Source organism: Ranitomeya variabilis, chromosome 4, assembly GCF_051348905.1.
Source record: "Ranitomeya variabilis isolate aRanVar5 chromosome 4, aRanVar5.hap1, whole genome shotgun sequence".
Classification (NCBI taxonomy): Eukaryota; Metazoa; Chordata; class Amphibia; order Anura; family Dendrobatidae; genus Ranitomeya; species Ranitomeya variabilis.
This window is the reverse complement of record NC_135235.1, coordinates 57,344,781-57,371,884: the sequence shown is the minus strand read 5'-3', so window position 1 is coordinate 57,371,884 and position 27,104 is coordinate 57,344,781. Positions and strand designations below refer to the sequence as shown.

General features: G+C 44.4%; 1 protein-coding gene across 2 annotated transcripts in view; it reads right to left on the bottom strand.

The window, feature by feature from the left end:
- The window catches only part of CCNJ (cyclin J), a 56,671-nt gene extending 54,282 nt beyond the window's left edge, over positions 1 to 2,389 (bottom strand). Inside the window, exon 1 of one of the 2 annotated variants that reach the window (XM_077258558.1) lies at positions 2,327 to 2,389. The gene's annotated coding sequence lies outside the window, so the exon portion shown is untranslated. The remainder of the gene's footprint in view (positions 1 to 2,326) is intronic. The other variant, XM_077258557.1, reaches the window with a different exon arrangement.
- Between the last annotated feature and the right edge of the window lie 24,715 nt (positions 2,390 to 27,104).

Below are 27,104 nucleotides of genomic sequence, written 5' to 3'. Positions count from 1 at the left end.
TTACTATCATTAAATTAAAAACTAAATATCTGTATATTGTCTGATTTTTGTGAACAATATTAAATAGATTTCCTTAAACGTACAGCGTCTACAATTCTGACATTTCGGGTCAGGTTTGTGTGCAGATGTCATCAGAAGCATGGATGCTTCATTTACAGCTGACTTAGGCATAGGGCGTCCAAAGAAGGGCAAATTGCACCCATATTTAACCTTTAGTCGCGTGGGCTCTATTGGACCCCAAGCAAATTTATTTTGTCATATTTACGCACGTATGGAAGGTAGGTAACGTCGGTGCCGGTAGTTTCCTAGCTCAGTTGTCCCTCCATCCTCAGTACATGGCAAGACACAGCGTTGACTACTTGTACCGCAGTGAGGTGCTTGCGACTAAGGCTACTTTCACACTAGCTTTGTGCACTGCACGTCGCAATGCGTCGATGTGGAGAAAAAACGCATCCTGCAAAGTTGTCTGCAGGATGCGTTTTTTCCCCATAGACTAACATTACCGACGCATTGCGACGCAGTGCTACACGTTGCAACCGCCGTGCGATGGTTGTGTCGTGTTTTGGCGCACCGCCGCCACAAAAAAGTTACATGTAACTTTTTTTGTGCGTCGGGACCGCCATTTTCGACCACGCATGCGCGGCCAAAACTCCGCCCCCTCCTCCCAGTACCTTACAATGAAGCAGCAGAAGCGTCTTAAGACTGCTTCCACTGCCGACGTCGGGTATTTTCTTCACAGTTTGCGTCGGTACGTTGGGCCGACGCTAGTGTGAAAGCAGCCTTAGGCTGCCGTCACACTAGCAGTATTTGGTCAGTATTTTACATCAGTATTTGTAAGCCAAAACCAGGAGGGGAACAATCAGAGGTAAAGTGTAATAGATACATATGCACCACTTCTGTATTTATCACCCACTCCTGGTTTTGGCTTCCAAATACTGATGTACAAGACTGACCAAATACTGATAGTGTGACGGCAGCCTAATAGTTTAAGTATTTTGGTGCGACTAACTGAACGGTTAGGGTATGTTTCCAAGTTCAGTAAACGCTGCGAGTTTGACGCTGCGCAGTGCTGCAGCGTCAAACACGCAGCGTCCAGATGTTCCAGCATAGTGGAGGGGATTTGATGAAATCCCGTCTCCACTATGCGTGGAAACCCGCACGCGGCGGCCCTGTGACTCCGGACATGCTGCACGTCTTTTCAGATCGCAGCATGCCCGTACACCTTGCAGGGACGCAGCGTCCCCGCAAGGCATATCACAGGGCCCTATGGGAGAGAGCGATCATCCCGGATGTGAAGAGTTAACACATCCGGCATGATCGCGTCCCATTAAGGGGGCGGGGCTTGGCGCCGAGCGGCTTCGCCGCTGCGGCGATACCGCCAGCCATCCTGATCGTGGAAACATACCCTAAGGGTCTGCAACACCTGGACCCTTTCTGGTTCTACACAAGCAATTTTAGATCACCATGATCTGTTCCATTCAGTAGCATCATAGGATATCTGGGCATTGTGTGTGTAACACAGAAGAAGTACAATAGTATATACCGTATAGTCTCCGTCACTCCAGATCAGGGTAGCGGCACACAAAGTCTTTTGGCAGAGTTTTCGGAGAGGAAACTGAGCAGAAGCTCCCAAAATCCTCTGCAAAAACGTCGAATTTCAGCTCCAAAAACGGAACATTCCCTCAGGATATTTTCTCATGGGTGGGTACACTTATACATTTTCTATCTGGATTTGAGGGCAGAAGAGTTACACAGTACTGCGGTAGTGGCCTTGTGGATCAGATTTTACTAAATGTCATCCACACAGTGCCGAAAAATAAATCAGCAGCGATAATGGACATGCAGGACAGATTTCACATTTGCAGCCTGTCAAAGTGAGAAATGGACAGATAGAATTGAACGAGTCCATTTGATCCATGACTAGGATAAGAAAAAAAAAAATAATAATTAAAAAAAAACCCAGACGTCTCCATGATTTTTTTGCGGATCACTTGGTCTGCAAAAAAAAAAACAAGGGCGTGTGAACAGCTCTGGAGACTATAATGGGTGCACGGTCCACACGGACAGAACACGTATGTGACTCGTGGACATATGAATAAGGCATAAAGCTGATAAAATTCACTCACAAACATAAAGGTGTGTATGAAAATATGACATTTCCACAATGAGGATAATCATCAGGACACTCCTACAGGAGAAGAGCCGATTTATATTATAGGGAATTGCTACTTGGGCAGTTTTCTAACAACCACAGGCTTCATATTAAGCACCCAAGTAAAAAGCTTGACATATTTCAGACCTTTTGCAGGGCTCGGAAATCACCCACCTGGTCTGTCACAAACAGTCCAACCTCAATACTTCCCGACCGGGTGAATTCTCTACCTGCTAGTTCCTTTTTTTTAAAGAAGATGAACTTTGGGGCTGGGCTGCATTTAGGTGGGGTGTGGGGGTTTTAGGAATTCTAACCAATGGCAGTTTGATTCCTTTTTTTCTGTATTTTTGCTAAATGAGTATTAAAAAAAAATTAGAGCAGGGCAAAAATACCAAAAATCTCCTGGATGTATTTAGTCAGTGATGGTTTCCGTTTTTCTACAATAGAGCTGTAAGGGGCGTATCAAGACCCCAAACTGAGGAACGTTCTGCGTGCCCACCTTGGATTTAGAATTTTCATGTCATTTATAAGTTCTCAACATAATCATCAATATTACACAGCAGCGACTAAAACTGAGGTCCAGTTAAAGGGGTATCCCCATCTCTAAGATCTTATCCTAATATGTAGGTGTGATAATAATATTAGAAAATATCTCGAATTAGAAAATTAGAAATGTAGTATAGTTCTTCTGATAAGCTATGTCGCTTACCCCATGTGCAAGGCATTGCAGCAGCTTAGATATCCATGGTTACGACCACTAAGAGCTGTTTAACTGTCACTATATGAGTGGTTGTAACCATGGATACCTAAGCTACTACATTGCCCTGCACATGGGGTAAGCGACATAGCATTTCCAATAGGAGGTATTTGCTAATATTATTATTATTGCACCTATCACATATTGGGATAGGATCTTGGAGATGGGAAAATCACTAATAGATTATCGCAAATGATAATCTTTTTCAGTATAAACAGGCTACGGAATGCTCATCGTCAGGTAAAGTGATCTTCCGTGCTGCACAAAAGATCATCGTTTTCAGCAGTGCATTGTCCTGTGTAAACAGGACTCGTGTTGGCGAGAATAACTGAACGATCTATTACGGATCATTTAGTGTGCAGCGTTAACTGCGGTTCGTCTGTGTTTTTTTGTTAGGAAATTAAAAGGGTTAAAAGTTGACCATCGATTTCTCCTTTTTCCAACAAAATTAACAAAACCATTTTTTTAGGGATCACCTCATATTTGAAGTGGCTTTGAGGGGTCTATATGATGGAAAATACCCAAATGTGACACCATTCTAAAAATTTCACCCCTCAAGGTGCTTAAAACCACATGCATGAATTTTATTATACCTTCAGGTGCTTCACGGGAATTTTTGGATTGTGGGAAAAAAAAGAACATTTAACTTGTTTACACAAATAATTTTCTTTAGACCCATTTTTTTTTATTTTGATCAGGGTAACAGGAAAAAATGGACCCCAAATATTGTTGTGCAATTTCTGCTGAGCATGACGATACCCCATATGTGGAGGAAAAAATGTTTGGGGGCACGGCAGAGTTCGGAAGGGAAGGAGCGCCGTTTGACTTTTTGAATGCAAAATTTACTGGAACAATCGGCAGACGCCATGTCGTGTTTGCAGAGCCCCTGATGTGCCTAAACAGTGAAAATCCCCCACAAGTGACATCATTTTGGAAACTAGACCCCTCAGGGAACTGATCTAGATGTGTTGTGAGCACACTGAACCCTCAGGTGCTTCACAGAAGTTTATAACATTGAGCTGTGAAAATAAAAATATCACATTTCCTCCACAAAAATGTTATTTTAGCCCCAATTTTTTTATTTTCACAATGGTAACAGAATAAATTGCACAATACAGTTTGTTGTGTAATTTCTGCTGACTATGCCGATACCCCATATGTGGGGGAATACTACTTTTGAGGCACAGTGCAAAGCTCAGAAGGGAAGAGGCGTCATATCAGAGTTCAGATTTTGCTGGAATGGTTTGAGGGTGCCATGTCACATTGGCAGAGCCCCTGAGGTGCCACAACAACAGAACTCCCCATATGTGAACTCATCTTACAAACTACACTCCCAATGAGTTCATCTAGGGGTATCTTTCCTATATCAAAATGGAGGATACCAGAATGTACCGCATCTTTATGGAATCTTTTCAGTTAGGCTACGTTCACATTTGCGTTGTGCGCCGCAGCATCGGCGACGCAACGCACAACGCAAATGTGAACGCATGCACAACACAGCGTTTTGTGACGCATACGTCCACTTTTGCATGGTTTTGGGCGCAGAAAAAACTGCAACTTGCTGCGTCCTCTGCGCCCTGACGCATGCACCACAGTGACGCATGCGTCACAAAATGCAAATGCAACGCATGTCCATGCGCCCCCATGTTAAATATAGAGGCGCATGACGCATGCGCCGACGCTGCAGCCCCCGACGCTGCGGCGCAGAATGCAAATGTGAACGTAGCCTTAGCCATTAAAAGGTATCAACCATTGAGGACTCTCAATTCTAAATATTTTTCTAGGGGTGCAGTGATCATATTGACACCACATGTGCCTCACAGAATTTTATCCCATTGAGCGGTGAAGAAAGAATAAATTACATTTTTACCACTAAAATGTTGTTTTAGCCCCAAGGTTTTAATTTTTCTAAGGACTAATAGGATTTTTTTTTTTTACAGCAAACTGAGGTCCATTTTTTCCTGAGTGCGCCAGTGCCATACATGTAATATATGCAGATTTTACTGTTATGGTTTGCTAGTGCCATGACCCACTGGGAGAGCTCCTGAGTTGCCAGAACCGCAGAACCCCCCATTAGTGACCCCATTTTACAAACTACACCTCTCAACAAATTCATCTAGGGGTGCAGTGATCATATTGACAACACAGGTGTGTCACAAAATTTTATACCATTGAGCAATGAAGAAAAAATAACTAAATTTTTACCACCAAACTTTAGTTTTAGCCCCAGATTTTACATTGTCACATAAGAAGTAGGTAAAAATGGCACAATAATTTGTCCCATAATTTCAACTGAACGTGGCAATACCCCATATGTGGCAGTACAGTACTGCTTAGCCATACGGCAAGACTCGGGATGGACGGAGCGCTATTTGCCTCCTGGAGTACAGATTTTCCTAGAATAGATTGCAGACTCGATATACAGAGCCCCTAATTGCTAGAAGAGCAGAATCCCCCCTCAAGTGACCCCATTTTGAAAATTATACTCCTTTGGAAATTTATCTACAGGTGTAGTGACGATTTAGACTTCACGGGTGTTTTCCAGAAAGAAGCAGCAATGATTGTTGCTGAGTGAAAATTGCAAACTGTCATTGTAGTGACCAGTACGTTGCAGTCACCAGTACATTATGTCCAGCTCATGCTTCTGGAGACATGTACCCTGTTGTGAATTTGGATTCTGGGCTCCCCCGGTGGCTACTGGTGGAATTGAACTTGTGACATCATCTTCCCTGTTCACCTGTTCTGATTAGATCTGGGTGTCGCTATATAACCTGGCTTCTCTGTTAGATGCTTGCCGGTCAACAATGTTATCAGAAGCCTCTCTGTGCTTGTTCCTGCTCCCAGACATCTACTAGATAAGTTGGACATTCGTCCATGTTTTGTTTTTGTATTTTGGTTCCAGTTCACAGCTGCAGTTTCGTTACTGTGTCTGGAAAGCTCTTGTTGATCAGGAATTGCCACTCTGGTATTATGAGTTAATGCCAGAGTCCTAAAGTAATTTCTGGATGTGTTTTGTTAGGGTTTTCTACTGACCATGAAAGTATGCTTTCTGTCTTCTGCTATCTAGAAAGCGGACCTCAAATTTGCTAAAACTATTTTCCTGCTGCGTTTGTTGTTTCATCTCATATCACCGCCAATATATGTGGGGGGCTTCTGTCTCCTTTTTGGGCATTTCTCTAGAGGTGAGTCAGGTCTTATATTTCCCTCTGCTAGCATTATTTAGTTCTCCGGCCGGCGCTGGGCATATAGGGATAAAAAGTAGGACATGCTACCTGGCTACTTCTAGATGATGCGGTAGGTTTAGTTCATGGTCAGTACAGTTACATCTTCCAAGAGCTTGTTCCTATTGAGGCTTATGCTAGTTCTCTGGCCATGGAGATCATGACAGTTTGACCGGCCCACTAAAGGGTTAAAATCCTTGGCTGAGAAAGGAGAGAAATAAGAAGTCTGCTGAAAATTTTTTTTTTTTTTTTTTTCTCTAGTAGTTAGTGTGCTCTTAATTGGATCACTTGCCAGTCTGTCTATGCTGCAGTCTTTCTTTTTTTTCTCTCTCCTTCTAATCTTTGAATGGCTCTATGTTCACCTGTCTATAATGGATCTACAGAGTGTAACTGCAGGTTTGAATAATCTCGCCACGAAAGTACAAAGTTTGCAAGATTTTGTTGTTCATGCTCCGGTATCAGAGCCGAGAATTCCTTTGCCGGAATTCTTCTCAGGGAATAGATCTAGCTTTCAGAATTTTAGAAATAATTGTAAGTTATTTTTGTCCCTGAAATCTCGTTCTGCTGGAGACCCTGCACAGCAGGTTGGGATTGTGATTTCCTTGCTCCGCGGCGACCCTCAAGATTGGGCTTTTGCATTGGCACCAGGGGATCCTGCGTTGCGCAATGTGGATGCGTTTTTTCTGGCCTTGGGCTTGCTTTATGAGGAACCTCATTTGGAACTTCAGGCAGAAAAAACTTTGATGTCCCTATCGCAGGGGCAAGATGAAGCTGAAATTTACTGCCAAAGATTCCGTAAATGGTCTGTGCTTACTCAGTGGAATGAGTGTGCCTTGGCGGCTACTTTCAGAGAGGGTCTTTCTGATGCCATTAAGGATGTTATGGTGGGGTTCCCTGTGCCTGCAAGTCTGAATGAGTCCATGACAATGGCCATTCAGATCGATAGGCGTCTGCGGGAGCGCAAACCAGTGCACCATCTGGCGGTGTCCACTGAGAAGACGCCAGAAAACATGCAGTGTGATAGAATTCTGTCCAGAAGCGAGCGGCAGAATTTTAGACGGAAAAATGGGTTGTGTTTCTATTGTGGGGATTCTACTCATGTTATATCAGCATGCTCTAAGCGTACTAAAAAGCTTGATAAATCCGTTCCCATTGGCACTTTACAGTCTAAATTTATTTTGTCTGTGACCCTGATTTGCTCTTTGTCATCTATTACTACGGACGCCTATATCGACTCTGGCGCCGCTTTGAGTCTTATGGATTGGTCCTTTGCCAATCGTTGTGGGTATGATTTAGAGCCTTTGGAGACTCTTATTCCTCTGAAGGGGATTGACTCCACCCCATTGGCTAATAATAAACCACAATACTGGACACAAGTGACTATGTGTATTAATCCGGATCACCAGGAGACTATTCGTTTTCTGGTGCTGTATAATCTACATGATGATTTGGTGCTAGGATTGCCATGGCTGCAGTCTCACAACCCAGTCCTTGACTGGAGAGCTATGTCTGTGTTGAGCTGGGGATGTAAGGGGACTCATGGGGACGTACCTTTGGTGTCCATTTCATCATCTATTCCCTCTGAAATCCCTGAGTTCCTGTCTGATTATCGTGACGTCTTTGAAGAACCCAAGCTGGGTTCGCTACCTCCGCACCGTGAGTGCGATTGTGCTATAGATTTAATTCCGGGTAGTAAATACCCAAAGGGTCGTTTATTTAATCTGTCTGTGCCTGAACATACTGCTATGCGAGAATATATAAAGGAGTCCTTGGAAAAGGGACATATTCGTCCATCGTCATCTCCCTTAGGAGCCGGTTTTTTCTTTGTGTCAAAAAAAGACGGCTCTTTGAGACCATGTATTGATTATCGGCTTTTGAATAAAATCACGGTTAAATATCAATACCCATTGCCGTTGCTGACTGATTTGTTTGCTCGCATAAAGGGGGCCAAGTGGTTCTCTAAGATTGATCTCCGTGGGGCGTATAATTTGGTGCGGATCAGGCAGGGGGATGAGTGGAAAACCGCATTTAATACGCCCGAGGGCCACTTTGAGTATTTGGTGATGCCTTTTGGTCTTTCTAATGCCCCTTCAGTCTTCCAGTCCTTTATGCATGATATTTTCCGCGATTTTTTGGATAAATTTATGATAGTGTATCTGGATGATATTCTGATTTTTTCGGATGATTGGGACTCTCATGTCCGGCAAGTTAAGAGGGTTTTTCAGGTTTTGCGGTCTAATTCTCTGTGTGTCAAGGGTTCTAAGTGCGTTTTTGGGGTTCAGAGAATTTCCTTTTTGGGATATATTTTTTCTCCCTCTTCCATTGAGATGGATCCTGTCAAGGTTCAAGCTATTTGTGATTGGACGCAGCCCTCTTCTCTTAAAAGTCTTCAGAAATTTTTGGGCTTTGCCAACTTTTATCGTCGATTTATTTCTGGTTTTTCGGATGTCGTTAAGCCATTGACCGATTTGACTAGACAGGGTGCTGATGTTGCTAATTGGTCCCCTGATGCTGTGGAGGCTTTTCAGGAGCTTAAGCGCCGTTTTTCTTCTGCCCCTGTGTTGCGTCAGCCTGATGTGACTCTTCCTTTTCAGGTTGAGGTCGACGCTTCTGAGATCGGGGCTGGGGCAGTGTTGTCGCAGAAAAGTTCTGACTGCGCCGTGATGAGGCCCTGTGCCTTCTTTTCCCGTAAATTTTCGCCCGCTGAGCGGAATTATGATGTTGGGAATCGGGAGCTTTTGGCCATGAAGTGGGCGTTTGAGGAGTGGCGCCATTGGCTCGAGGGGGCCAGACATCAGGTGGTGGTATTGACTGACCACAAAAATTTGATCTATCTTGAGACCGCCAGGCGCCTGAATCCTAGACAGGCGCGCTGGTCATTATTTTTCTCTCGGTTTAATTTTGTGGTATCGTACCTACCGGGTTCTAAGAATGTTAAGGCGGATGCCCTTTCTAGGAGTTTTGAGCCTGATTCACCCGGCAACTCTGACCCCACAGGTATTCTTAAGGAGGGAGTTATCTTGTCAGCCGTTTCTCCAGACCTGCGGCGGGCCTTGCAGGAGTTTCAGGCGGATAGACCGGATCGTTGTCCGCCTGATAGGTTGTTTGTTCCTGATGATTGGACCAGTAGAGTCATCTCTGAGGTACATTCTTCTGCATTGGCAGGTCATCCTGGAATTTTTGGTACCAGGGATTTGGTGGCAAGATCCTTCTGGTGGCCTTCCCTGTCACGAGATGTGCGAGGCTTTGTGCAGTCTTGTGACGTTTGTGCTCGGGCCAAGCCTTGTTGTTCTCGGGCTAGTGGATTATTGTTGCCCTTGCCTATTCCTAAGAGGCCTTGGACACACATCTCGATGGATTTTATTTCAGATCTGCCTGTTTCTCAGAAGATGTCTGTCATCTGGGTGGTGTGTGACCGTTTTTCTAAGATGGTCCATTTGGTTCCCCTGCCCAAATTGCCTTCTTCTTCCGAGTTGGTGCCCCTGTTTTTTCAAAATGTTGTTCGTTTGCATGGTATTCCTGAGAATATCGTTTCTGACAGAGGAACCCAATTTGTGTCTAGATTTTGGCGGGCATTCTGTGCTAGGATGGGCATAGATTTGTCTTTTTCGTCTGCTTTTCACCCTCAGACTAATGGCCAGACCGAGCGGACTAATCAGACCCTGGAGACATATCTGAGGTGTTTTGTGTCTGCTGACCAGGATGATTGGGTTGCTTTTTTGCCATTGGCGGAGTTCGCCCTCAATAATCGGGCCAGCTCTGCCACTTTGGTGTCCCCGTTTTTCTGTAATTCGGGGTTCCACCCTCGATTTTCCTCCGGTCAGATGGAATCCTCGGATTGTCCTGGAGTGGATGCGGTGGTGGAGAGATTGCATCATATCTGGGGGCAGGTGATGGACAATTTAAAGTTGTCCCAGGAGAAGACTCAGCTTTTTGCCAACCGTCACCGTCGTGTTGGTCCTCGGCTTTGTGTTGGAGATTTGGTGTGGTTGTCTTCTCGTTTTGTCCCTATGAGGGTCTCATCTCCTAAGTTTAAGCCTCGGTTCATCGGTCCGTATAAAATATTGGAGATTCTTAACCCTGTTTCCTTCCGTTTGGACCTCCCTGCATCCTTTTCTATTCATAACGTTTTTCATCGGTCGTTATTGCGCAGGTATGAGGCACCGGTTGTGCCTTCCGTTGAGCCTCCTGCTCCGGTGTTGGTTGAGGGTGAGTTGGAGTACGTTGTGGAAAAAATCCTAGACTCCCGTGTTTCCAGACGGAGACTCCAGTATCTGGTCAAGTGGAAGGGATACGGCCAGGAGGATAATTCTTGGGTCACTGCATCTGATGTTCATGCCTCTGATCTGGTTCGTGCCTTTCATAGGGCCCATCCTGATCGCCCTGGTGGTTCTGGTGAGGGTTCGGTGCCCCCTCCTTGAGGGGGGGGTACTGTTGTGAATTTGGATTCTGGGCTCCCCCGGTGGCTACTGGTGGAATTGAACTTGTGACATCATCTTCCCTGTTCACCTGTTCTGATTAGATCTGGGTGTCGCTATATAACCTGGCTTCTCTGTTAGATGCTTGCCGGTCAACAATGTTATCAGAAGCCTCTCTGTGCTTGTTCCTGCTCCCAGACATCTACTAGATAAGTTGGACATTCGTCCATGTTTTGTTTTTGTATTTTGGTTCCAGTTCACAGCTGCAGTTTCGTTACTGTGTCTGGAAAGCTCTTGTTGATCAGGAATTGCCACTCTGGTATTATGAGTTAATGCCAGAGTCCTAAAGTAATTTCTGGATGTGTTTTGTTAGGGTTTTCTACTGACCATGAAAGTATGCTTTCTGTCTTCTGCTATCTAGAAAGCGGACCTCAAATTTGCTAAAACTATTTTCCTGCTGCGTTTGTTGTTTCATCTCATATCACCGCCAATATATGTGGGGGGCTTCTGTCTCCTTTTTGGGCATTTCTCTAGAGGTGAGTCAGGTCTTATATTTCCCTCTGCTAGCATTATTTAGTTCTCCGGCCGGCGCTGGGCATATAGGGATAAAAAGTAGGACATGCTACCTGGCTACTTCTAGATGATGCGGTAGGTTTAGTTCATGGTCAGTACAGTTACATCTTCCAAGAGCTTGTTCCTATTGAGGCTTATGCTAGTTCTCTGGCCATGGAGATCATGACAGTACCCATAAGTTAGGCTGGTTCTCATCGCTTCAGAAATGTGGACGCTATATGTGGTTTAGGTACAATGTGAGGTCAGAAGGGAGTGTAGAATTTGCTCAATTTCTTTTTCAGGGGAGAGGAGCCATTTTGCTTTTCCAGAGCCTCTGTACTACCAGTAACGTGGAAACCTCCTATATTTCCGTTAACAGATGACAGACCTGAGTGGGGGCTTGCTTTTTTGTGGATTAAGTTGAAACTTTTATTGGGAACATTTTACATAACGTTTGGGATCACATTTATCCGGTGCTTTATACTGAGCACTTTCTCTGGGGTGTCCATCTAAATCTCCCAGTGACATGATTAAGATGAAACCCCCTAGGGATCCATTCACTATAATGAAGCAGCCAGTTACTCTGGACTCCGTCTGGCCTCTATTCACGCTGTCCTTCTTTTCAGAAGTGCACAAAACTGTGGCCAACAGCAATTTTATGCAATCATAAAAAGACAGACACCACCGTATCACAGGTCAGATGGTGTTCACAGTGCCTCCATCTGCCTCATTATAGTGAATCTTACGCCCGGGGTTCCGTCTGAATCACGTATTTCAAAGATTTACACAGAAACCCCGATGCAAGTGCTCAGCGCAGAGTGCAGGATAAATGTGCGCCAAGCCTTACTGCGATCTTTGGGAGGCAGAATGAAAAAATCAACAGCAGGTGAAGAATTGGTTTTATTTATTTTTTACACCATACTTCGTGTGGTATAAGTGATTAGACGATTTTATTCTTTGAGTAGGTGCAATTGCAGCGATTCCAGATTTATATAGCTTTTTTTATGTTTGGCTGCTGTCACACACTAAAAGAGGCTTTTTATTGAAAAAAATAGTTTTTGCATCACCATTAGTGTTGAGCATTCCGATACTGCAAATATCGAGTATCGGCCGATATTCGCTGAATCGGAATTCCGATACCGAGTTCCGATATTTTTGTGATATCGGAAATCGGAAGTTCCTATAAGTTCCCAGGCGTGTGCGGTGCGTATGGTTCCCAGGGTCTGGAGGAGAGGAGACTCTCCTTCAGGCCCTGGGATCCATATTCATGTAAAAAATAAAGAATAAAAATAAAAAATATGGATATACTCACCCCTCCGACGGACCCTGGACCTAAGCGGTGCAACCGGCAGCCTCCGTTCCTAAGAATGCAGTGAGTGTAGGACCTGTTATGACCCCAGTGGACAGGGTCTCAGAGGAACGTGTAAGTCTGCGAGATTCAAAAATCCAGCTCATAGGGCTGTGGTAACTGGGTTGACCAAATAGCTACTCCTAACGCCAACACTAGAAGTAGCCGGGGATCATGCCTACGGTGATCGCTAGATGACTCGCGCCAGCCGGAAAATCTAACTACCCCTAGGAGAAGAAAACAAAGACCTCTCTTGCCTCCAGAGAAAGGGACCCCAAAGCAAGATACAAGCCCCCCCACAAATAATAACGGTGAGGTAAGAGGAAATGACAAACACAGAAATGAACCAGGTTCAGCAAAGAGAGGCCAGCTTACTAATAGCAGAATATAGCAAGATAACTTATCTGGTCAACAAAAACCCTATAAAAATCCACGCTGGAGATTCAAGAACCCCCGAACCGTCTAACGGTCCGGGGGGAGAACACCAGCCCCCTAGAGCTTCCAGCAAAGGTCAGGATACAGATTGGAACAAGCTGGACAAAAATACCAAACTAAACAAAAGCAAAAAGCAAGGAAGCAGACTTAGCTTGTAATACAGGAACCAGGATCATAGGACAAGAGCACAACAGATTAGCTCTGATTTCAACGATGCCAGGCATTGAACTGAAGGTCCAGGGAGCTTATATAGCAACGCCCCTGAACTAACGGCCCAGGTGAGGATATAGGAAAAGACAGAAGCTCCAGAGTCAAATCACTAATGACCACTAGAGGGAGCAAAAAGCAAAATCACAACAGTACCCCCCCCCTAGTGAGGGGTCACCGAACCCTCACCACGACCACCAGGGCGATCAGGACGAGCGGCGTGAAAGGCACGAACTAAATCGGCCGCATGAACATCAGAGGCGACCACCCAGGAATTATCTTCCTGACCATAGCCCTTCCACTTGACCAGGTACTGAAGCCTCCGCCTGGAGAGACGAGAATCCAAGATCTTCTCCACCACGTACTCCAACTCGCCCTCAACCAACACCGGAGCAGGAGGCTCAGCAGAAGGAACCACAGGCACAACGTATCGCCGCAACAAGGACCTATGAAACACGTTGTGGATAGCAAACGACACAGGAAGATCCAGGCGAAAGGATACAGGATTAAGGATTTCCAATATCTTGTAAGGACCAATAAAACGAGGTTTAAATTTGGGAGAGGAAACCTTCATAGGAACAAAGCGGGAAGAAAGCCACACCAAATCCCCAACACGTAGTCGGGGACCCACACCGCGGCGGCGGTTGGCAAAGCGCTGAGCCCTCTCCTGTGACAACTTCAAGTTGTCCACCACAAGATTCCAGATCCGCTGCAACCTATCCACCACAGAATCCACCCCAGGGCAGTCAGAAGGTTCCACATGACCCGAAGAAAAACGAGGGTGGAAACCAGAGTTGCAGAAAAACGGCGAAACCAAGGTGGCGGAACTAGCCCGATTATTAAGGGCAAACTCAGCCAATGGCAAGAAGGTCACCCAATCGTCCTGATCAGCAGAGACAAAACACCTCAAATAAGCCTCCAAAGTCTGATTAGTTCGCTCCGTCTGTCCATTAGTCTGAGGATGGAAAGCAGACGAAAACGACAAGTCAATGCCCATCCTACTACAAAAGGATCGCCAGAATCTGGAAACGAACTGGGATCCTCTGTCTGACACAATATTCTCAGGGATGCCGTGCAAACGAACCACGTTCTGGAAAAACACAGGAACCAGATCGGAAGAGGAAGGCAGCTTAGGCAAAGGAACCAAATGGACCATCTTGGAGAAGCGATCACATATCACCCAGATAACAGACATGCCTTGAGACACCGGAAGATCAGAAATGAAATCCATGGAGATATGTGTCCAAGGTCTCTTAGGGACAGGCAAGGGCAAGAGCAACCCGCTGGCACGAGAACAGCAAGGCTTAGCTCGAGCACAAGTCCCACAGGACTGTACAAATGACCGCACATCCCTAGACAAGGAAGGCCACCAAAAGGATCTGGCCACCAGATCTCTGGTGCCAAAAATTCCTGGGTGACCTGCTAACACCGAGGAATGAACCTCGGAAATGACTCTGCTGGTCCACTTATCAGGCACAAACAGTCTGTCAGGTGGACAAGAATCAGGCCTATCAGCCTGAAATCTCTGCAACACACGTCGCAGATCTGGAGAAATAGCTGACAAGATAATACCATCCTTAAGAATACCAACAGGTTCAGCGACTCCAGGAGCATCAGGCACAAAGCTCCTGGAAAGAGCATCGGCCTTCACATTTTTTGAACCTGGTAAATACGAGACAACAAAGTCAAAACGGGAGAAAAACAATGACCAGCGGGCCTGTCTAGGATTCAGGCGTTTAGCAGACTCGAGATACATCAGATTTTTGTGATCAGTCAAGACCACCACACGATGCTTAGCACCCTCGAGCCAATGACGCCACTCCTCAAATGCCCATTTCATGGCCAACAACTCCCGATTGCCCACATCATAATTTCGCTCCGCAGGCGAAAACTTCCTAGAGAAAAAGGCGCAAGGTCTCATAACAGAGCAACCAGGGCCTCTCTGCGACAAAACGGCCCCTGCTCCAATCTCTGAAGCATCCACCTCAACCTGAAAGGGAAGCGAGACATCAGGCTGGCACAAAACAGGCGCCGAAGTAAACCGACGTTTCAACTCCTGGAAAGCCTCCACAGCAGCAGGAGCCCAATTAACCACATCGGAGCCCTTCTTGGTCATATCCGTCAAAGGTTTCACAATGCTAGAAAAGTTAGCGATAAAACGACGGTAGAAGTTAGCGAAACCCAAGAACTTCTGAAGACTCTTAACTGACGAGGGCTGAGTCCAATCAAGAATAGCTCGGACCTTGACTGGGTCCATCTCCACAGCAGAAGGGGAAAAAATGAACCCCAAAAAGGGAACCTTCTGTACACCAAAAAGACACTTTGAGCCCTTGACAAACAAAGAATTTTCACGCAAAATTTTAAAGACCATCCTGACCTGCTCCACATGCGAGTCCCAATTATCAGAAAAAAACAGAATATCATCCAGATAAACGATCAAAAATTTATCCAGATAGTTCCGGAAAATGTCATGCATAAAGGACTGAAAAACTGAAGGGGCATTAGAGAGCCCAAAAGGCATCACCAAGTACTCAAAATGACCTTCGGGCGTATTGAATGCGGTTTTCCATTCATCCCCTTGCTTAATGCGCACAAGGTTGTACGCACCACGAAGGTCTATCTTGGTAAACCACTTGGCACCTTTAATCCGGGCAAACAAGTCAGACAACAGCGGCAAAGGATACTGAAATTTGACAGTGATCTTATTTAAAAGCCGATAGTCAATACAAGGCCTCAAAGATCCGTCCTTTTTAGCCACAAAAAAGAATCCCGCACCAAGAGGGGAAGAAGACGGACGGATGTGTCCTTTCTCCAGAGACTCCTTGATATATGAACGCATAGCGGTATGTTCAGGTATCGACAGATTAAACAGTCTTCCCTTAGGAAATTTACTGCCTGGAATCAAATCTATTGCACAGTCACATTCCCTATGAGGAGGCAATGCACTGGACCTGGACTCGCTAAAGACATCCTGATAATCAGACAAATACTCCGGAACTTCCGAAGGCGTAGAAGAAGCAATAGACACAGGCAGGGAATCCTCATGAATACCACGACAGCCCCAACTAGACACTGACATAGCCTTCCAGTCAAGGACTGGATTATGGGTCTGTAACCATGGCAGCCCCAAAACAACCAAATCATGCATTTTATGTAGAACGAGAAAACGTATCACCTCGCGGTGTTCAGGAGTCATGCACATGGTAACCTGTGTCCAATACTGCGGTTTATTTTCTGCTAATGGCGTAGCATCAATACCCCTAAGAGGGATAGGATTTTCTAATGGTTCAAGAATAAAACCACAGCGCTTAGCAAATGAGAGATCCATAAGACTCAGGGCAGCACCTGAATCTACAAACGCCATGACAGGATAAGATGACAGTGAGCAAATCAAAGTTACAGACAGAATAAACTTAGGATGCAAATTACCAACAGTGACAGGACTAAAAACCTTAGATATACGTTTAGAGCATGCTGAGATAACATGTGTAGAATCACCACAGTAGTAGCACAAGCCATTCCGGCGTCTATGAATTTTCCTCTCATTTCTAGTCAGGATTCTATCACATTGCATCAAATCAGGTGTCTGTTCCGACAACAACATGAGGGAATTTGCGGTTTTTCTATCACATTGCATCACATCAGGTGTCTGTTCAGACAACAACATGAGGGAATTTGCGGTTTTGCGCTCCCGCAACCGCCGGTCAATTTGAATAGCCAGGGACATGGTATCATTCAGACCTGTGGGAATGGGAAAACCCACCATAACATTCTTAATGGCCTCAGAAAGGCCATTTCTAAAATTAGCGGCCAGTGCACACTCGTTCCAATGTGTCAGCACGGACCATTTCCGAAATTTTTGGCAATACACCTCAGCCTCGTCCTGGCCCTGAGACATAGCCAACAAGGCTTTCTCTGCCTGAATCTCAAGATTGGGTTCCTCATAAAGTAAACCGAGCGCCAGAAAAAACGCATCAATATCAGCCAATGCCGGATCTCCTGGCGCCAACGAAAAAGCCCAATCTTGAGGGTCACCCCGTAAGAATGAAATAACAATTTTTACTTGTTGAGCAGAGTCTCCAGACGAACAAGGTTTCAGGGACAAAAACAATTTACAATTATTCCTGAAATTCCTAAACTTAAATCGGTCTCCTGAAAACAGTTCAGGAATCGGAATCTTGGGTTCAGACCTAGGATTTCTGGTAACATAATCTTGTATACCCTGCACACGAGCGGCAAGCTGGTCCACACTTGTAATCAAGGTCTGGACATTCATGTCTGCAGCAAGCTTAAGCCACTCTGAGGTAAAGGGGAAAAGAAAAAAAAAAAATGAGAGAGGGAAAAAAAAACCTCAAAATTTTCTTTCTTATAATCCCACTTCTGCAATGCATTAAACATTTAATACTGGCCTGGCATACTGTTATGACCCCAGTGGACAGGGTCTCAGAGGAACGTGTAAGTCTGCGAGATTCAAAAATCCAGCTCATAGGGCTGTGGTAACTGGGTTGACCAAATAGCTACTCCTAACGCCAACACTAGAAGTAGCCGGGGATCATGCATACGGTGATCGCTAGATGACTCGCGCCAGCCGGAGAATCTAACTACCCCTAGGAGAAGAAAACAAAGACCTCTCTTGCCTCCAGAGAAAGGGACCCCAAAGCAAGATACAAGCCCCCCCACAAATAATAACGGTGAGGTAAGAGGAAATGACAAACACAGAAATGAACCAGGTTCAGCAAAGAGAGGCCAGCTTACTAATAGCAGAATATAGCAAGATAACTTATCTGGTCAACAAAAACCCTATAAAAATCCACGCTGGAGATTCAAGAACCCCCGAACCGTCTAACGGTCCGGGGGGAGAACACCAGCCCCCTAGAGCTTCCAGCAAAGGTCAGGATACAGATTGGAACAAGCTGGACAAAAATACCAAACTAAACAAAAGCAAAAAGCAAGGAAGCAGACTTAGCTTGAAATACAGGAACCAGGATCATAGGACAAGAGCACAACAGATTAGCTCTGATTTCAACGATGCCAGGCATTGAACTGAAGGTCCAGGGAGCTTATATAGCAACGCCCCTGAACTAACGGCCCAGGTGAGGATATAGGAAAAGACAGAAGCTCCAGAGTCAAATCACTAATGACCACTAGAGGGAGCAAAAAGCAAAATCACAACAAGGACCTGCGATGACATCGCGGCTTGTGATTGGTCACGTGAGCGGTCACATGAGCGGTCAGGCGACCAATCACAAGCCGCGACGTCATCGAAGGTCCTTCACTCTGCATTCTTAGGAACGGAGGCAGACGCTTGCAGCGGTGACAGCCAGGGCTCATCCGAGGGTGAGTATATCCATATTTTTTATTTTTATTCTTTATTTTTTACATGAATATGGATCCCAGGGCCTGAAGGAGAGTTTCCTCTCCTTCAGACCCTGGGAACCATCCAGGATCACTTCCGATATTTGTGTCCCATTGACTTGTATTGGTATCGGGTATCGGTATCGGCGATATCCGATATTTTTTGGATATCGGCCGATCCAATCCGATACCGATACTTTCAAATATCGGAAGGTATTGCTCAACACTAATCACCATATATCAAGAGCTATAGTGTTTCCATATTTCATCCCACAGAGTCATGTGAGGACTTGTTTCTTGCAGGACAAGTTGACGCTTTTATTGCTACCATTTCCAGACACATGACATTTTTTGATTGCTTTCTATTCTGATGTTTGGGAAGCAGAATAAACAAAAAAACAGCAATTCAGGGTTTGGGAGGGGGTTACTGAATGTCATTCCACGTGTGGTAAAATTGATAAGGCCCATTTCACACGTCAGTGGCTCCAGTACGTGAGGTGACAGTTTCCTCACGTACCGGAGCCACTGACACACGTAGACCCATTAAAATCAATGCATCTGTGCAGATGTCATTGATTTTTTGCGGACCGTGTCTCCGTGTGCCAAACACGGAGACATGTCAGTGTTCGTGGGAGCGCACGTATTACACGGACCCATTAAAGTCAATGGGTCCGTGTAAAACACGGACCACACACGGACCTTCTTCGTGTGCAGTCCGTGTGGCGTGCAGGAGACAGCGCTACAGTAAGCGCTGTCCCCCCCACATGGTGCTGAAGCCGCCATTCATATCTTCTCTGCAGCAGCGTTTGCTGCATAGAAGATATGAATAATAGTGTTTAAAAGAAAGATCTATCTGTCCGCCGCCCTCCCACCCCCTGTGCGCCCCCCCGCTGTTCTGAAAATACCCGCCTCCCTCGCAGTGTTCTGTGCTGGCCGCCCCTTCTACTGTATGCGGTCACGTGGGGCCGCCGATTAGAGTCATGAATAGGTGGCTCCACCTCCCATAGGGGTGGAGCCGCCTGTTCATGACTGTAAATGAGCGGCCCCATGTGACCGCATACAGTAGAAGGCGCGGTCAGACCAGGAAGCATCGACAGCCAACGAGGGAAGCGGGTGAGTATTTTCAGAACAGCGGGGGGGCGCACAGGGGGTGGGAGGGCGGCGGACACATAGATCTTTCTTTTAAACACTATTATTCATATCTTCTATGCAGCAAACGCTGCTGCACAGAAGATATGAATCGCGGCTTCAGCACGATGGAGTGTACCACACGCGTGGGTACCACACGCTCTGTGTGGTACCCACTCGGCACACGGGCGGCACACGTGTGCCGCACGTATGGCCTACGTGAGCTCACGGGCACACGGACACGGATAACTCCGGTACCGATTTTTTCCGGTACCGGAATTATCTGGACGTGTGGGACAGCCCTAAGGCTGTTTTATTTTTTGGGTTAGTATGATTACATTGATACTCTATTTATTATTTTTTTTATGTTTTGGCGCTTTGACACAATGAAAAGTATTTTATAGGAAAAATAATTACCGTATTTTTGCATCGCTTTATTCTGAGAGCTATAACTTATGTATTTTTTCTCTGGCAGAGCTGTATGATGGCTTTTTTTTTGCTGGACAAGATGGTAATTTCAGCGGTACCATGTTTATTTATATTCATATTTTCGATCGCGTTTTATTCCACTTTCTGTTTGTCGGTATGATGATAAAATATTGTTTTTGTTTTATGGTGTTCACTAAAGGGGTTAACAAGGGGGACAGTTTCTTAGGTTGGGTCATTCCAGATGCGTCGATACCAAATAAATGCACTTTTATTGTTAATATTTTTTTTTCATAAAATATTTATTTATAGTTACAATATATTTTGATTTTTTTAATTCTTTTTTTTTTTTTTTTGTATTTGTTTAAATTTTTTAAACTTTTTTTTTAAACTTTCTTTAACTTTTTTACTTTGTCCCACTATAATTTTTTTGCAGGCTGATCGCTTGTATAGCATAGAGATGCAGAAGCATCACTATGCTATGCAAACTGTCAGTGCTGCACTGACAGAAAAAGTTGATGACTAGCTACTTTGCTAGCTCTGGTGACCCGGATGTCGTCATGACGACATCGGGTCTCTATGGCAACAACTGGAATCGATCCAAGAGCAAAGGTGCTGTCTTCCCTCTGCCTGCTCCCGACTTTGATCGCAGCATTTAGGGGGTTAAAGTGCCAAGAGCGATGCGAGACTGCTCCTGGCACTGAGTGCTGGGTGTCAGCTGTCAGAAACAGCTGACACTCAGCGGCGATCGCACACGCACAGCCCGTGTGTGCGCAAAATCGCCGGGGTGTATCCATGCGTCCCAGGTCAATAAGACCCAGGTCACAGTGATGTATGGATACGTCTCAGGTGGGAAAGGGGTTAAGCAACATATTTCTTCATATGCATATGTTACAAAAATAGGTAGGTTGGAGACCTTGGCTGTGATGAGAGAAGATGGCCAGACAAAGATGCTGATGTGGGTGACATGGTTGGATCCATTACCTGGGGGTGAGATGACTCTGCAGGGTAAAGGTAACTTTGTCTCAATGCTTGGTGTTCCTGTGGGACATAGTAAGGGCCAGCATGGCCATCAAAATGCTCCCTCTCAGTAGGGCAATGCCTTGACCAAGGATGGGTCCTTTCTGAGGGATAAAAAGTTGGCATTTGCCCTCCAGCACCAGCCCAATCCCCATGCCTATAGCCACTCATCTGGTCCTAGACAATGGGTTGTTGTCTTGCCGGAGCGGATTGGTGGCGGTCCCACAGTGGCATCCTCCTCGTCTACTGGTCCCAGACAGTTGCGAGGTGACCGGTACCAGTCCTACAGAAAATCAAATACCTCCATAGGATTGTTCAGTCTGGTGCAGGCGTCCACAATAATGTGGATGGTATTGTGGGCAAGGCGCCGCAGAGGTCTCTCAATGTCCTGCATATATCGTGACAGAATACGTGCAAATGCCTCCTCCCCATCATCATTGACCATGCCCAAGATATAGTCTAAAACCACTGGCGCCTGGTGGTGATAGTGGTGAGCTCTCACCTGCACCTATGTCTTCGGGGGATAGAGGCTGCAACTGGTGAATTATCCAGTAGAAGTGTTGGGCTGCTGCGCCGCCATCCTTCCATATGCTCTGTGCCTGTTGCTCGTGCTGTTGATGGTGCTGCTTGTCTGGTGGTTGCTGCTGTGGATGAGGAGGGTGCTGTGCTATTGTGGGTGCTGAATCAGAGAATTGGCCTGCTGCTGCATCCTCTCCAGAACCTCCTATGGGCTCCCAGAGGGCAGCATTTGATTCTGATGCCATCTCCCTGTTGCGTATGTTGGAATCCGTTCTGCAGGAAACATACGTTATTTAATCTACCTTTTAACAAAATCGGTTTAATTTTTCCAAATATGAAAAAAGGTAACAAATGCTCAAAATTACGGGTGGAGATCCAGAATAAGGGACAGAAAATGAAGAAGATCCATATATATATACAGGGTGGGCCATATATATGGATACACCTATATGGATACACCTAATTAAATTGGGAATGGTTGGTGATATCAACTTCCTGTTTGTGGCACATTAGTATATGGGAGGGGGGAAACTTTTCAGCGTGCCGATCTGGGTCATCCTCGTTGAGATGCTGCAGCAGATGGATTTTGTAAGGGTGCCATTTGTGAGTAGCTAATATTCGCCGAAGGGATGTTCAACTCATGCCAGATCGGCGCGCTGAATTTGCAGAATGGGCAAAACAAAAATTGGAACAGGACCCTCAGTTTACACAGAACATTATGTTCAGTGATAAGGCACACTTTTTTGAGTGGACCATTTATATGGATACACCTAAATACCATGGGAATGGTGACAGTTCTCTTGCGTAGGGTGTCTTGCATTGAAATCTGCTGCAATGACACGGGTACTGCGTTCACCAGACATCAACACAATTTCTATCTGCTCCTCACGTGTTAACATCTGCGACATGTCAATGGCTGCAAACAAAGAGAAACTTGTAAATAACTCATGAAAGAATAAAGTTACATTAAAACCAAGCACACCATTGTTTTTCTTGTGAAATTCTAAATAAGTTTGTTGTGTCACATGACCCTCTTCCCTTCGGAAAAAATAAAGTTGGATCCAAAATGGCCGCCATGGTCACCACCCATCTCGAAAAGTTTCCCCCCTCCCATATACTAATGTGCCACAAACAGGAAGTTGATATCACCAACCATTCCCATTTTATTTAGGTGTATCCATATACATGACCCACCCTGTATATGTCCTCTTTCTAGATGCCGCTGAGCCACTATTTGCCCTCTGTTGCCTCTCACGGAGATATGTATCCGGCAGCTGCTCCACCGGCAGGTGATATCATTCACTGTTTTTAACAAAAGTAAAAAACAAATTCATGTTACTAATTGACATTTTGGTTCACTATGCTACATACAAGCAACAACGTTTAACCTTCCAAGCAGATTGTCTAATTCCTAAAGTCTTTCACAAACCCCCCCAAAATAAAAAAAACTGTGATTTAACAAAATAACACAAATGTGCATGGCTACACATTAAAAAAAACCCATCTCTTATTAATTGCTGATGTACAGGTATACATGAGCATTTCGGATAATTTTTAATCGGATTGCATTCGTACGATTTAATAGGAGCGAGCCATAACTTGGAGTTTCTGCTTCAAAAACTCCTCAAAAAACCTTATGTGCACATATCCGTTGTTTGTTCCTGAAGAGCTTTTGAAAAGTTTTTTTTTATATGTTTTTGTGATATTTGCACATGACATCTTTTTCAAGTGGAGTCCTCCTCTGAAAATGAACATGGTGCACAGCAATGTTAAATCGACACTACTGTGCACATGTTCAGTCTTTTCTTACTTCTTTTAAAAGTGAGGCTGTTAGAAGAAGCAGCATGGTCACTTTTCGGCAGCTACTACCAGGGAAGCCGTTCACCGCTGTAGTGGAAAGTACAGAGAAAAGACTCCGGGAGCAGCCCACAAAAACGATGGCAAGCCGCAAGCAAAGCTGCATCAGGCAAAAGATCGCCATCATCTTCCTGATGCAGATCTGCTTAAAAATAACTTGGCAGCTCTGCCACCAGAAAAAGCTGTCGTGTGCACCTACCATTAAGCCTCATTCACGCATTTGTGTTTAAACACATACTTAAAAAAATGGTACCAGTGTCATCAGTTTGTCACTAGTGTCTCTGTTTTTACCACCATGGTGTCATCAGTGTTTGCTATGGATGAATAAAGAGATAATAAATTACAAAGCTTATCCTATACTTTAGGCCACGTTCACACGTTCAGGATTTGTGAAAATTGCAGAAGGGGTGACGTGTTTCTATTATACTTTTCATCTGATTGTTACACTCCTGGTTTTGGTCTACAAATACTGATAATGACTACTCAAAACAAGTAAATCAACACAAAGATATAGGTATAAAATTGTATAATTTTATTCAGTGACAAAATCTGAAACAAATACGAAATGTTAAAAACACATAGGAGGGAAAAGTCCTATACAATGTACGTTTCGCTTGGTGGCTTTCTCAAGGAGTATGATACTCCTTGAGAAAGCCACCAAGCGAAACGTACATTGGAGTCACTGGGTACTTGCAACTCGTAACTAAGCCTTCCCTTATTTTTTTTCCTTTATGTTCTTTGATATATGATGTTTATGATCTATTCAAGTCACACCTCTTGAGAATCATTATGCTATTTTATGCACTTTATTATTGGCTTGACCACAAGGCTACTTTATGTAAGCGCAAACATTGTATAGACCTTTCTACCCACAACCTATAGAGTTTTTTCTGTATAGGGCTTTTTTCCCCCTGTGTTTTTAACATTTCGAATTTGTTTCATATTTTGTCACTGAATAAAATTATACATTTTTATGCATATATCTTTGTTTTTACATGTGAACAACAGCTTAGATTATAATGGATACATGTTGTATTCCTGGAAAACATGGATACAAAACGAGCGTTAAGTCCAACATGGACGTTTTTGCAGCCTTTTGTTCGGCCAGTGCTTATTTTGACGCGTTTTTCATCAGGAGAGAATTCGAAGAAATGACGTGCACTGTCTTTTTCCCACCAGGCGTTTTTCAAAACCTGAAGTGGAAGAAAATGCTCAAAAGTCTGAACATAAGAACAGCAAAGTGGTTTTACAATAGAATGGAAGAGAAAGATTGTTTGCAAATATATCACCCCTTAATGACCGCCAATACGTCTTTTTACAGACCTCAGATATAAGAGAATAGCCTCCCCTGTACACTATAGCTGACAACTTGCTGTATCAGCCACGATCAGAGTTTGCACCGTCCAAATCTGTTTAACCCCTTAGATGCTGCTGTCAATAGTGACTACATCATATAAATGGTTAACCGAGTGTGGGGGCTTCTTATTAAACCCCATCAGCACCCTTAGATCATGATTGTGTGGTCCTGATGTTTGCCATGGCAATTCACGGCCAAATAGCGGCCTTAGGCCTCTTTCACATGTCCGTTTATTTCCGGTACCGAAGATATCCGTGTCCATTTGCTGCGAATGTAATACTTGTGGCACACGAGGCCGGGCAGAACTGCGGTGTCCTCAGGACTGTGGGAAAAAGCCAGTGATGATGTTACCGCTGGTGAATGATGGTTTTCAGCCGGGACAGTCGCATCTTGGCACCGTCCAGGTTGAAAACTATTTAGCCCCCAACCATGGATTACAGCGTGGGAGAGAACGACGGACAGGTATGGTATATTGTTGTTTTTTTATTTTACTTTTATTACAGGAGATCGAGGGCTTTTTTTTTCTGTCTGCAAATTGAGATTCTGGTTTGGCTTTTAGGCTGTGTGCACATGATGCGGATTTTTCACGTTTTTTTCACGTTTTTCGCTATAAAAACATGAAAAAAACACTTAAAATACGCATGCATACATATGCATCCCATCATTTAGAATGAATTTCGCAATTTTTGTGCACATGTTGCATGTTGAAAAAAAAAACGCATCGCGAAAAGAAATGCAGCATGTTCATTAATTTTGCGGATTTTTTGCGGATTTCCGGCTATATTATTGCATCCCAGAACCTCTGGAAAAAAAACGCAAAAAAACCGCGCAAAAAATGCAAGAAATACGCGAAAAAAATGCAAAAAATCAGCAAATTTCTTGCAGAAAATGTCCGGATTTGTGCAGGAAATTTCTGCAAGAAATCCTGACGTGTGCACATAGCCTTATCCGAAGTCCTGTGACAAGGCTCGTTAAAGGGTCGACATTGACTTTTAGAATTGCTACTTCCAATAGGTGGCACTAGAGTTCTAGTCCTCTTCCTCTCTGAAGAGACAATTTGCATATTTCCCAGAGGAGCATTGCAGCTTTAAGTCTCCTCATCTCGGCATGCTTAGCATGTCAATATGCGCAAAGAGAAACAATACTTCTTGGATAGCTTGAAAAAATGAAAAATTACTGCTACATTTTTAAACCTCCTAAAATGCTAACAAAATAAGAAATGTAAAGCCATACGGATGTCATACGGATACATAGGTGCGAGAAAATCACATCATCGCATTGCAAACGCATTACACACGGATAACAATACAGAGAACATTTGTGCGACTCTCAGCTGAGAAATTTGGACCGGTTTTTCATACGTTAAGTGTGACGCCGACCTTAAAGGGATAATCACTCAAAGTTTGAAAATTGCTAATTTTTTTACATTTTTTGTCAAATTTCTCATATTTTTTATAAATAAACACAAAACATATTGACCTAAATTTACAATTATCATAAATTATAATGTGCCACAAAAAACAATCTCAAAATCACTGGGATACTGGGATATGTTGAAGCATTCCAGAGTTATTATCACAAACAGGAACACTGGTCAGATTTTAAAAATTTGGCCTGGTCACTAAGGGTATGTGCACACGCTGCGGATTTTGCTGCGGATTTTCAGCGGATTTGACGATGCGGATCTGCAGCAGGTTTCCCTGAGTTTCCAGTACCATCCAAGGTGCATATGCTGCGGAAAAAACGTGCGGAAACGCAGCGGTTTACATTCCACAGCATTTAAATTCTTTGTGCGGATGACGGAATGGTTTACACCTGCTCCTCAATAGGAATCCGTAGGTGTAAAACCGCAGGTGGAATCCGGACAAAAACCGCACAAAAACCACGATAATTCCGCGGTAAATCCGCAGTGTGGTTTACCTGTGGATTTACCAAAATCAGTGCTGAAAAATCCCAGCGTGTGCACATAGCCTAAGGGGTTTTTAAAGCCAGCAAACCCTCAGAGTTTTTCAAGAAGAAACTTCTTTTTTAGCACTTTGTTTTATAATTTACTGCAAGTTTAAAAAAAATGTTTTCGGTGTTTTCCCAGCATGTTTGTAGTGTCTTTTTGTTTGTGTTTTACAGGTGGTTTTTGAACTCCATTCGACAATGAGGAGACGGATGGTAGTTTTTGAAGCAAAAATGCCAGCAAAATAGTCAAACAGATGCCCAGGTGTGTTCTGGGCATCTACCTATTGACTTGCATTGTAAAGTATAGTGTGTCTTCAGAGCGAAGGACTCTTGACGAATGGTCAACTCACTTCTTTTAGGGTATGTTTCCACCTTCAGGATGGCCGGCGGTATGGACGGAGC